Here is a 12104-nt window from a genome sequence, read left to right on the forward strand (position 1 = left end):
AGTTGTGGACCCCCTGGGGGGCTATACGTCTGATAATAGCAGGGTCCTCCAAACTAGCACAAGGGTGCATCACATCAGAGATAGCTACCCAGATAGCTGACTGTGTGTAAAGTGCACAAAATGGTGTTTTAGTTATGCCACACTCTATTCAGTTCAGATGATAATAGCTGTAAGAGACCTCCAAAATATTAGTGTAAGATCCACTGAGATGGCTCTCCACAATATAAAGTCTGTGTGAAAAAAACTTCTGAAGAAACAGCAAGTACTGCACAATAAGTGTAAACAAGGCATAAGGATATTGATAGAAAGGTGCTAAATGAAAAATGTTTGACTATCTAAAAAGTAATGTGTGAAGCCTTTAATGACTACCATACTGATATATCTCTCACAAGACAAAACAAAAAATTCTGGTTATATTTGAATGCTGCAAGTGGTACCAAAATTAGTGCGCAGACATTCATGGATTTGCATGGGTACTGAAACTGATGGTAGCAAAGTAAAAGAAGAAATGCTGCCATTTTCAAGTGTTCCTTTACAAATGAAGACAGGAGTGGATGCTCCAATTTAATTCTGTAATTGATACAAAAATTAGAGTCAGTGGCATTCAGCGACAGCTCAATTCAGTAAAACTGAATCTCTACAGACTGAAATTGAGTAAGCTTATCTCTTACCCATAATATATCAAAGATACAAATAAATAAATAAATAAATGCCTAGTCATTTGAGGAAAAAACAAGTTTCATCTATCTACATAGTTAAGGAAGTGTTCCATGAAGCTACCATCCAAAATCTTTATATTCACCTGTTGTAGAATATCAAAACATATTTGTATCTCAAACATAATTAGGAACCTCAAGCACAATGACCTCCTCCATGCCAACCAGCAAGGATTCCAAATACACTAGTCATGCAACATCCACCTTGTGGTTTACTCCTCACATGGCATCCTGAGAACCACAGTTCAAGGCAATAAGTCTGATGCAGTATTTGTGGACTTCTGAAAAGCATCTGATTCAGTATTACAACAATGCTTGTTGAAAAATATGATCATATGGGGTATCAAACGAAACATGGAACTGGATTGAAGATTTCTCAATAAGGAGGATGCAGCATGCTATTTTGGATGGAGACTCCTTGACATATGTAAGTAATTTCAGGATTGCCATAGGGTAGTGTGTTGGAAACATTGCTGTTCATATTGCATATTAATGATGTAACAGAAAATAATAATAGTAACCTTACAAAACATTCATCGCACTCATAACAGAAAACAGTACAAGTATGTGGAAGCCACAGCAAATAGTGATAACAGGGGATATTGAACATATACAAAGAAGGGCAGCAAAAATGGTCAGATGTTTGTTTGACTCATGGGAGACTGCAACAGAACTGTCACATGCTAGAAGATGGATGTCAGCTACACAACAAAAGCCTACTTACAAATCTTGAAGAAGAGACTTAATTAATTTAGGAATATTCTAAAGCCTCCTATGTAAGCCTGCCACCATTAGATTTAGAGTTACTGAAGTGTGCACAGAGGTATTTAAACAGTCATTCTTTCCACACACCAAATGTAAATGGAATGGAAAGGAACATTATACAAGGTACAGAGGGATATACCTCAATCATGTACTTTGCAGCAGAACAGTTCAAAATGGGAGGGAACCTACCTCTGTGGCATACAGTCACTTCTAATGAAACAGAGATTACTGCATACTACTTGTAAAACAAAGCATAGGGCTATAGACACAAGAGATGCTGAATGAAATGCATTAGACTGCCAAGAGAGCAATCCATGATGCCTTCAATGACTACTGTAACAGAATACCGTCAAATGACGTTTCACAAAATCCAAAGAAGTTCTTGTTGTATGTAATGGCTATCAGTGGCATGACAGTTGGTGTCTGGTTCCTAGTGAATGAGACAGGAACTGAAACTGAGGGTAGAAAAGCAAAAGCTGAAGTGCTTAACTCAATTTTCAAATGTTCCTTTACAAAGGATAACCCAAAAGAATTGTCCCAATTTAATCATCGTGCCACTGAAAAGATGAGTGAAATAAGTAATAGTGGTGTTGAGAAACAGCTGAAATTGTCAAAATTGAACAAAGCTCCAGGTCCCAATTGAATCCATCAGATTCTATATTGAATTTATGGCTGAGTTAGTCCCTCTTCTATCTATAATCTATCATGGATCCCTCGAACAAAAACCTTTGCCCAGTTCTTGGAAAAAGATACGTCACATCCATCTGCAAGAGGGTAGTAGAAGTGATCCACAAAACTACCATCCATACCTTTGACATCGATTTGTTGTACAATCTTAGAACATACTCTGAGCTCAAGCATAATGATGTATCTTTAACAGAATGACTGTCTCAATGACAGCGAGCATGGATTTTGAAAACATTGATCAAGAGAAACCCAACACACACTTCTCTCACATGACATAATGAAAGCTTTGGATCAAGGCAACCAGGTAGATGCAGTGTTTCTTGATTTCCGAAAAGCATTTGACCCAGTACTGCAACTACACTTAATGTCAAAAGTGCGATCATATGAGGTATGAAGCGAAATTTGTGGCTGGATTGGGGACTTTTTGTTAGGGAGGAAAACAGCATGTTATCTTGGATGGAGAGTCATTGTCAGATGTAGAAGTAACTTCGGGTGTGCCCCAAGGAATTGTGTTGGGACCCTTGTTGTTCATGTTGTATGTTCATGGCCTTGCAAACGATATTAATAGTAAAATCAGGCTTTTTGCAGATGATGCAGTTATCTATAATGAATCTAAGAGAAGCTGCATAAATATACACTCAGATCTTGATAAGATTTCAATGTGGTGCAGAGACTGGCAACTTGCTCTAATGTTCAGAAATGTAAAATTTTGCACTTCACAAAACAAAAAAATGTAGTATCCTATGACTATAATATCAATGAGTCACTCTTGGAATCAGTCAAATGATACAAATACCCGAGTGTAACACTTTGTAGGGGTATGAAATGGAATGATCACATTAGTTCAGTACTGGATAAAGTACATGGTAGACTTCGGTTTATTGGTAGAATATAGGGGAAGTGCAATCAGTCTACAAAAGAGATTGCTTAACAGATTTTCAAGAACTGGCTTTAGATGATTACTATAAGGATATACCACAACCCACTACCTACCACTCACACAGGGATCATGAAAAAAGGTTATAATAATCACTGCATACACAGAGGCATTCAAACAATCATTCTTCCCACGCTCCATACTTGGGTGGAACAAGAAGAAAATCTAATAACTGGTACAATGGGATGCACCCTCTGCCATGCACCTAACGGTGGTTTGCAGAGTACAGATGTAGATGTAGTTGTATGGATGTAGATATACATGGGCGTAGGAGTACTGTGGAAATACATCACCGAGCTTAGGTGGGAATCATTGGAGAGGAGATGACTACAGCTTTGCAAAACACAGTGGAAGGACTTTAGAAACCCAGATTTTCGTGAAATATTAGAAATGAGTTCTGCTGCCTAAAACATACACCTCTTGTAAGAATAGAATAGTCTGTAGGCACGGTAAACAATGAATTTCAATGGTTAGTACTGAAAGCACATTTATTACTACTGACACCAACGTACAGCCAGAAGAAAACTGAATGCCAACACCGGAAGTGATGAGGGACTTGGCTCGCTGCTCACACCGGAAGTTGCAGTTAGATCACATGGTAAAATATAAATAATTTATCTGGAAAGACGGCATCAGTCGTCAAGCAGCCGCATGTGAATATTACAGGATGTTCAAACATAACAAACATAAGATTTTTCCAGAACTTTAAAGAAATGATGGGCACTAAGCAACACACAATTGCTGGTTGTCAGGTCTGTACTGGTGACCTGCAGCAAGCTAGCCAGTGATGCTAACCACAACACCCCACTGCTTGCAGCATAGTTTATGGCATTTTTCCCTCTCTTGGAGAAACAGAGCCCTATTGTTTCAGAAGTTTTCACTGGTGCCAACAACAGCACCCTGGATCTAGATCTTGTCAATGGTCTTCTGTATGGTGCAGCCGTTGACACTCACGCTCTGATCGTGTTATGACATCCACTTTACTATTATGAGCATCCCTTGAGTCGATCTTCAGTTTCCTTGAATCTTCCATTGTCAATCTTCTCCTCTGGACTGTAGTAGAGGACACTGATGGCATCTCTTCACTTTTGTCTGCTTGATGAAGGGTCAATGTATGCGACACCCTACAAGCTACAAAAGATATGATATGGCTCAATTTAGTGCTTTAATAGCTTACCCAATAGTCTCACTTTCCACATGTGTTAAAATCCATACCAAGTCTCCAGTGCTGTATCTCACTGACCAGTGCTTGGTGTTATAACACTCTCAGTCTTTCCCCTGGGCATCAGGGTCCATATACGAGCCAGCTGCCTTGCTTATTTAGTCCTGGTGATGGAAGGTATTGTGCCCCAATCTCTGTGTTTTACATCACTGTACATTGAGAGTGTATTTTTCAATGTCTTATTAAAGCATTCTGTCTGTGGATAGCAGCCACTTGCCCTCCTAAGATGACATTACAATGTAAAATCAGCTCTGATGCGAGTCTAGGCTGGAAAACTTTTCCACAGTCAGAGCACTTCACACTGGGCACACCATTCTTCAAAATGATGTCTTCTACCAGCAACTTTGCAATGTCCAAAGTTTCAACAGTCAACACAGCGATCAGTGCAGACTATTATCAATCAATGCCAGTTTGTCGGCTTTGGGACTTCCATAAAAGATCAACTCCAATTTGGGAGAATGGTACTGATGCATGCAGGATTGACGCCAGATGTCCTAAAGGTAGTTGTGGAACGTGCTTCTGTCATTGGCATTCCTTACAGTGACTCAAAACAATCCTTGAAGAATTTGAAATTTTGAAGAGAGTCTATTTTAAGAGCCCAGGTCTGCTCAACAAACAGCTGACCTTTCGTAACCAGAGTTACTTCGAGGTTATGATGTTACTTTTTAAATAAATGTCTATGTACAGGGGGCTTTGGTTTCTTCCTTGTTTTTATATTATATACCAGATCTAAGTTTATCATTACTCCATAAACGCATTCTCTATTTTCCCGTCTGACAGCGCCATCTAGTATGGAGTCAATCACGTTGATATATAGCTGTGCTAGGATGCTTTACACACCTGGCCTATGTTGTACACATGCCCTGTGTTGAGTTAAGAGTGAGTATGAGTAAACACAGATAACGTGTGACTTTTGTATGATTTTATTTTTATCTCCATCCTGGTTTATGTGGTTTGTTACGTTTGTTCTGCTTACTGATGTGCTGTGGTTTTTATACAATGTTCTATTAGATTCATCATCCTTCAAGGCTTCTAGTTTACAGTATTACTAGATCTTCCCACTGTTTCACAACAATGTCTTCTAACACAGTGGTGACTGAGATTTCATCTGTGACATGGTGTTCTGCCAAAGAATTACTTGAAAGGCAATGAGAGCACTTGTGTTTGCAACCATTTTTTATATCATTTTGACATTGTACTCCTGAAGCCTGTGTCCATCTCACTAATTCACCCTATCCTTCAGGTCAGTCAGCCCACACAGAGAAGGTGACCCATCACAATGGAGAATGTTTTGCTAAATAAATATGACCAGAAACAGTTGATGACCCAAACAACTGCAGGACATTCTTTCTCAGTTGCAGAATAGATCATCTCTGAAACACAGAATACTCTTGCTGCATAAGCCACCACCTTTTGAGAATCTTCCTGTATATGTACTAAAACACCCCTACCCCAAAACTGTTAGCATCAGTGTTACTTCTGTCTCACCATTAAAAAAAATGATACAATGCTAGGACTGGAGACGATATCAGCGTTTCTGTAAAGACAAGGAAGGATTTCTCTTGTACCTCATTCCAAGAAAACTTGTGTACTTCGCAGTAATTCTTGCAAGGTATGTGCATTGGAACAGTAGTCTTTTACAAAACACTGACAGTTTGAGCACATTCTGCGGAAACTTCTCACATCACAATGTGCTGAGGAGTTATGAAATCTGTGACTGGTCGTCTTTTCTCCAGCTTGGGATGGATTCCTTTGCCATTCACTTGGTGCCCAATATTTTTATTTCTTGGGCAATCAAGAGGCACTTTTCAGGTTGAGGTTGAGACCTACAGTCCAAACACACTTCAGCACAGTTGTCAGTCCAAATAGGACCTCTCTGACAGGTTCTGGGAGAACCTCAAAAGGGATGGTGCACATTAAAGTCACCAAGCAGCAGAAAGGGCTGAGGGAATTGCCCAATAAGCTTGAGGAAGTCTGCCCTGGTCACACTGAATGACGGAGGGATGTAAATGGTACAAACAGAAAAGGTCAAGTGAGGAAGGAAAATACGGACTGCAACAGCTTGAAGCTGGGTAGTCAGGGCAATGGGTTGCCTATGAATGTCATCCCGGATGAGCAGCATGACAGAATGCTGTCCTCGAGAGGGGGAGGGGGGGTCAAAGCAGGCTGGGAAGAAATGCGAGAGCTCAAAGCGGTCTTGAGGATGCAGTTTTCTTTCCTGGAGTCAGAGAACAAGTGGACACTGCGATTCTAAGAGCAGCCATAAGTCCCCTTTGTTGGATCGAAGGCATTGAACATTCCATTGGAGAAGAGTTATGACATGGAGAGTGGAGAAGGGAAAAAATGAAGGGGTGTCACCTTGGCGGCTGCCGAGTGCCAGCCTTCAAAGACTCACTGCTACGAGGTGCAAAGGCTGGAGGAGCCTGCTCCATGAGATCCACAGAGACATCGGCATTCTCCTTCTGTCGGTCTGTGTAGTCTAGCACAGAAGACTGATTGGTGGTGTGCAGCAGTGAATTGAAGGTTGGCCACGCGACGGTATCACGTGGCGACATCATCGAAGAGGATCTCCGAGTCTGCGAAGGATAAGACCATTGACTTTTGTTTGACTTCTTGGAGCCTTTCCAGTTGGCAGATGAAGACTGAGATGTGGTTGGCTGGAGGAATGTAAGAAGTCTTCATGGGAGTATTCCTTCTGACCTTTCTGGCCTGCAGGTTGTGTAGCATGTGACTTCGCCCATGAGGCGAAAGTCTGGTGGCTTGTTACACAGCTGGAGAAGGAGATAGTGATGCTACCATGACATTGGGAAATTTTACAATTGTGGTGCTGAATTAGAGGTAGCATGTCTGCGTGGCCACATCCTTTGTGGAGCGAGATGTAGCAAGAATAGTACTGTGAGTGTTGGATGGTAGAATACAGAATTACTGGCTAGCCAAAAACTTGTGAGTGACCGGATAAGGCACTTTTTCCTTCACCCAGATCTACTGGATGGCCCACTCATCGAGATACATGGGACAACCTCAGGAGGATGTGGTATGGTCACCATTGCAATTGACACAGTGGGGAACAGGAGGTGGACAGTCGCCCTCATGAGCAGCCCTACCACAGGTTACACATTTGGCTGGATGTCAACAGGACATTCAAGTGTGGCTGCAAAGATGACAATGGTAGCAGCGCATCAGATTTGGAATGTTCGGTCGGTCTGTGATAACTTCATAGCCAGCTTTGATCTTCGACGGAGACACCACTCTATCAAAAGTGTGAAAGAGAGTCCGTGTGGGCACTACGGATGCATCTACATTTTTCATCGCCTGAAGGACTGCAATGACACCCTGATCAGAGAGGTATGTTTGGACTTCTGCCATGAAGCAGCCTAGTGTAAATAACACCACAGAAAGAACTCACCACATGATGGACTTTGACATGAACAAGATAGGCGTGGAGGAGTGAAGCTGCAAGCAGTTGTTGTACTTGAGAATCATAAGTTGTCTCCAAAAGCGAAGTGCCATTGTGTAAATGAGAGCAGGATTTCACAAGGCCAGTAACTGCATCAACAACTTTCTGAATAATAAACAGATTTATCACAGCAAAGGACTGACCATCTTCAGTACGTGAAACCACGAGGAACTGTAGTGCAGCTGGAAGGGTCTTTGAATCGTTAGCTTCATTCCAATTACATTTAGCAGATGCACTGTGAACAAGAGGATCGGCTCACTGTGAGAAAATCCCCCATGATTGCCAGCATCTCTGATGGCTCGCTCCTACCAACTGGGGGCCCCCCTCAGAGGGGGGCGCACCCACCTTAGGTGATTGTTCACACCTCAGGTCACACCTCCCAAACACCTGACAGAGGTGCCAATCAGCAAGGTGGCAGCTCAGGCAATCACCCCTACCTGGGCCTGGCCTGTACAAGGGGGTACATGAAAATCCTATTTGTTGACTCAGGGCTGGAAATTACTAGTTACCCATCACCCGTTATGCGTCAGATTCATGGACCAGCCTTCAGAAGCACACAGGGAGTAAATAGAAAACGAGGAACCTCAAACGTCGAAGCAGAGGATGGATAGGAGAACGGTAACAAAGATAGAAAAAAGGAATTAAAAACTGTGGCAATTCTGTTCTGATAGCAGCTACTGAAATTGCAGAACACATTTCCAAAAGCATTCCAGACATGTTTCCCATTGGAGGGGAAAAAGAATAGCAAGAGGATAGACATGCAGCATGGAAGGGAAAAAATGCTGCAAAGGCTGGGGGCCCACGGTAGCCAAGCACAATCCTGCCAAAGAGCGGCGAGCCCCCTGGTCACCTGGTGAGGATATAGACATCTTCACTAGTAAATTGGAGTCTCTGCTGAACACTACGTTTACTGAAAAAGCCAAAATAACTGTCTGTGGAAACTTTAATACAAACCTTGTAAATGATACTGTATTGAGGTAGCTATTTCTTACTGTACTGCACAGCTTCAAAATATTTTCTCTAAACAAAAGCCTTACAAGAATAACAAACAGAACAGAAACAATCAATAGAAAATCTAGGATGGAATGCAACAATATTACGAAAAGGACAGTTGCTACTACCATATAGCAGAGAAGCTGAGTCACAGATAGGCACAACAAAAACACTGTTGGAATGTGAGCTTTCGGTCAACAAGGCCTTTGTCAAAAACAAACAACATACACTCACGCAAACGCAACTCTCACACACATGCAGCTGAAGCCAGACTCATCACACACTTAGCTTAAAATTTTCAAATCAAGATAAACTTAGTTATCGTACATTTGCTACAGCACGATATTAATTCTAACTAGTGAACATGAAGTAGTCAAGGCAATTAAAAGCCACAAATGCAAAATTTCAGAAGGTGCAGATGATGTACCAACATCACTTATAACCTACACTGTTTTGCAGACTGCAAACTCCTTGGCTCATATTGTTAATTTTCATTTACTGGGGGACTGTTACCTCCTCACAGGTTAAAAAAAGCTTTATTCAAGCATGGTAATATGCATGAAAATTATCGACCCATTTCACTCCTCTCAACATTCTATAAAGTAATTTTAAGGTGAATGAAATAACAAGTTACCAAGTAAGCCTAGTTATATGATAAACAATCTACTCAATAATAATCAACATGGGTTCTGAACAGTTAAAAGTACAGAAACAGTAATAATGGACCACACAGATGAAATAGTTAAGAGATTTTGATAACAACAGCAGTGTTGTAGGACATAATTTAGACATTTCTAAAGCTTTTGCCACTGTTAGTCATGAAATGTAGATAAGTTGGAGGCAAAGAGGGTAAAAGGGATAGAAAACAAGTGGTTTCAAACTTACTTGGAAAATAGATCACAGGCTGTGGAATTCAAATCAGCTCATTCTAATCATATAATCAACAAAGATGCTTTAACTTACCAAACAAGAAGGCGTTGGTATGTTGATAGACAATAAAAAACACAAACACACACACAAATATTCAAGCTTTCACAACCCCTGGTTGCTTCATCAGGAAAGAGGGAAGGAGAGGGAAAGACGAAAGCATGTGGGTTTTAAGGGAGAGGGTAAGGAGTCATTCCAATCCCGGGAGTGGAAAGACTTACCTTAGTGGGAAAAAGGACAGGTATACACCCGCGCGAGCGCACACATACAGACACAGGCAGACATACGTAAATGCAATGTGATCAATGTAAATAGCTGATACTAACTTATTTTATGTTTGATGTCATATAGCTACAAAGGCCTAAGAATTATATACACCTCAGTGTACCTTACTGTAGATTCATATACCTACAAGATTTGTGACAAGTTTGTTGTCTCCTCTTAAAACTCAATATCCTACATTTCTGACTGAGTCTGCAATAATGAGATTTATTTCATTTTGCATATCTTTTTCGATGTTGTATGTTATATAAGCATTATATATTTTATTTTATGACATGTTTGACATCCTTGAAGACTTCCTCATTATGGATGTATGGAACAAAAAGTAGGCATATAAATAATCTGAATCCAATATAATAATTGAAAATCTAAATCTGGATGGCCAGGTGGAGATTGAAAAGGGCTCACTATTGTCTATGAGTGTGTTAATGGAAACACAAACACACACACACACACACACACACAAAGATTTACAACAGACACAGAAAAATCAAACCGCAATTGTCCGACAAAGATATAAACTCGCTCGTTTCAGATACCCGGTTGTTTACATTAACGAGACAGTAGCGCGCATTATCTACTTTTACCTGTACTTTCTCAAAACAATATAATATTGTGATATAAAGAGATCAAATCTATCACAATTTGCATTTTGATGTGGGAATTCTATCTGGTATACGCGTACGATGTTTTAACAGTAACCAAATATTTACTTCGAGCTGTGTATAACTGGTTGTCAACAAATCGGAACGAGAAATCTAATCATGACAAAATAATTACGTGATGTCCCTATCCGTTAGGAAAATATTAACCCCTGCAAAAACCAATACGACTTACTAACATCGAATCGACACAAGTACACTACTTAATATAACGATAATAACTGATAATAAGGTCTCTGAAGCAGCTACAGACTCAAGACCTAACCGTAAACGGTGAAAATTGGGGCGGATGTTGTCATACACATACAACTGACACAAGAGTTGAAATATTTCAATATGCATACATTACTCGGCAAATCTGTAATTCACAAAACACACATTTTTGGAAAAGATTACCGAACCTCGTAATTCACTATTCACAGATGCTTCATCTTCCTCCTTATTCGCTCCGTGGAAAAATTTTGTTTTTCTTGGCATTATTCACTGAAACACACATACAAACACTCCGCGCAGGTATTGTCAACTCTCAAAGACCTTCTTCAGTTTACCCTGTAGACTCCACAGCTGTAGACAATCTTCCGATGTAGCAAAGATGCAAACAATGTAAACTGCAACCATGGAGAAGCGTCTCGTGGGCCCCGAGGAATCATGACGTCATATCATGGCCATGACGTCGTCTCTCATGCAAGCCAATATCGCTGGTAGTTTTCGAAACGCGGATATTCACAATCTGGATTGATTTGACATTCCAAAACAACAGCTGAAGGCAAGTCTGTATAAACACTGTAGCCAACATGTGACGTCACTTGAGTGAACTAGTGATGGGGAGCGCGTGAATGAGTCGTTCAAATGAACGTGTGGCAGTGATATTTTTCATGTCTAGTGCAAAGTGAGATCAAAAGTGTGCGTGAGTTTTTTTGGTCATGTGTTGTTTTTTATCTTTGCCGTAAGACTATAGAATCTCCTAGTTTTTGTTACTCCTCTGTTGTTTTTAGTTTTCTTCTCAGTGTGAGTTTTCACGAATAAATAGTACTCCGTTAACTCATTATACCGGACGGCTACGCAATTATTTGTTGTAGGCAAGTCGCCTACATAATTGGTGACCTCCGATTAAGGAACTTTAAATCTTTCTTTAGCTACGTCGAACATTAACTGCAGAAGCAATGACCGACGACGGCAAACGATACGGTTCGATAACGGAAGAAATTCATAGGCTTCAGAATGAGATAGAAACTTTACAGTTGCATATTTCGAAAGATATGAACTTAAAGCATATACCAGACCATAGGAATGACGTTGGTTCAACAACCATGGCAGCACAACCACAGCAAGTAACAGCAACAGAAGTACCCGTTGGTTTCAACGCTTCACCAACTCAACGGTTGCAATTACGGACGCCCCCATTCATGCCTTCTCAGCCACACACATGGTTCGCGGTAATGGAAAATATATTTCT

At 40.7% G+C, this 12104-nt stretch overlaps 1 protein-coding gene across 1 annotated transcript in view; it reads right to left on the reverse strand.

Moving 5' to 3' along the window:
• Window positions 1–11249, reverse strand: part of LOC126187842 (uncharacterized) — a 169441-nt gene extending 158192 nt beyond the window's left edge. Inside the window, exon 1 of the mRNA XM_049929151.1 lies at window positions 11050–11249. The gene's annotated coding sequence lies outside the window, so the exon portion shown is untranslated. The remainder of the gene's footprint in view (window positions 1–11049) is intronic.
• Between the last annotated feature and the right edge of the window lie 855 nt (window positions 11250–12104).

The sequence above is a fragment of the Schistocerca cancellata genome, chromosome 1 (assembly GCF_023864275.1).
Source record: "Schistocerca cancellata isolate TAMUIC-IGC-003103 chromosome 1, iqSchCanc2.1, whole genome shotgun sequence".
Classification (NCBI taxonomy): Eukaryota; Metazoa; Arthropoda; class Insecta; order Orthoptera; family Acrididae; genus Schistocerca; species Schistocerca cancellata.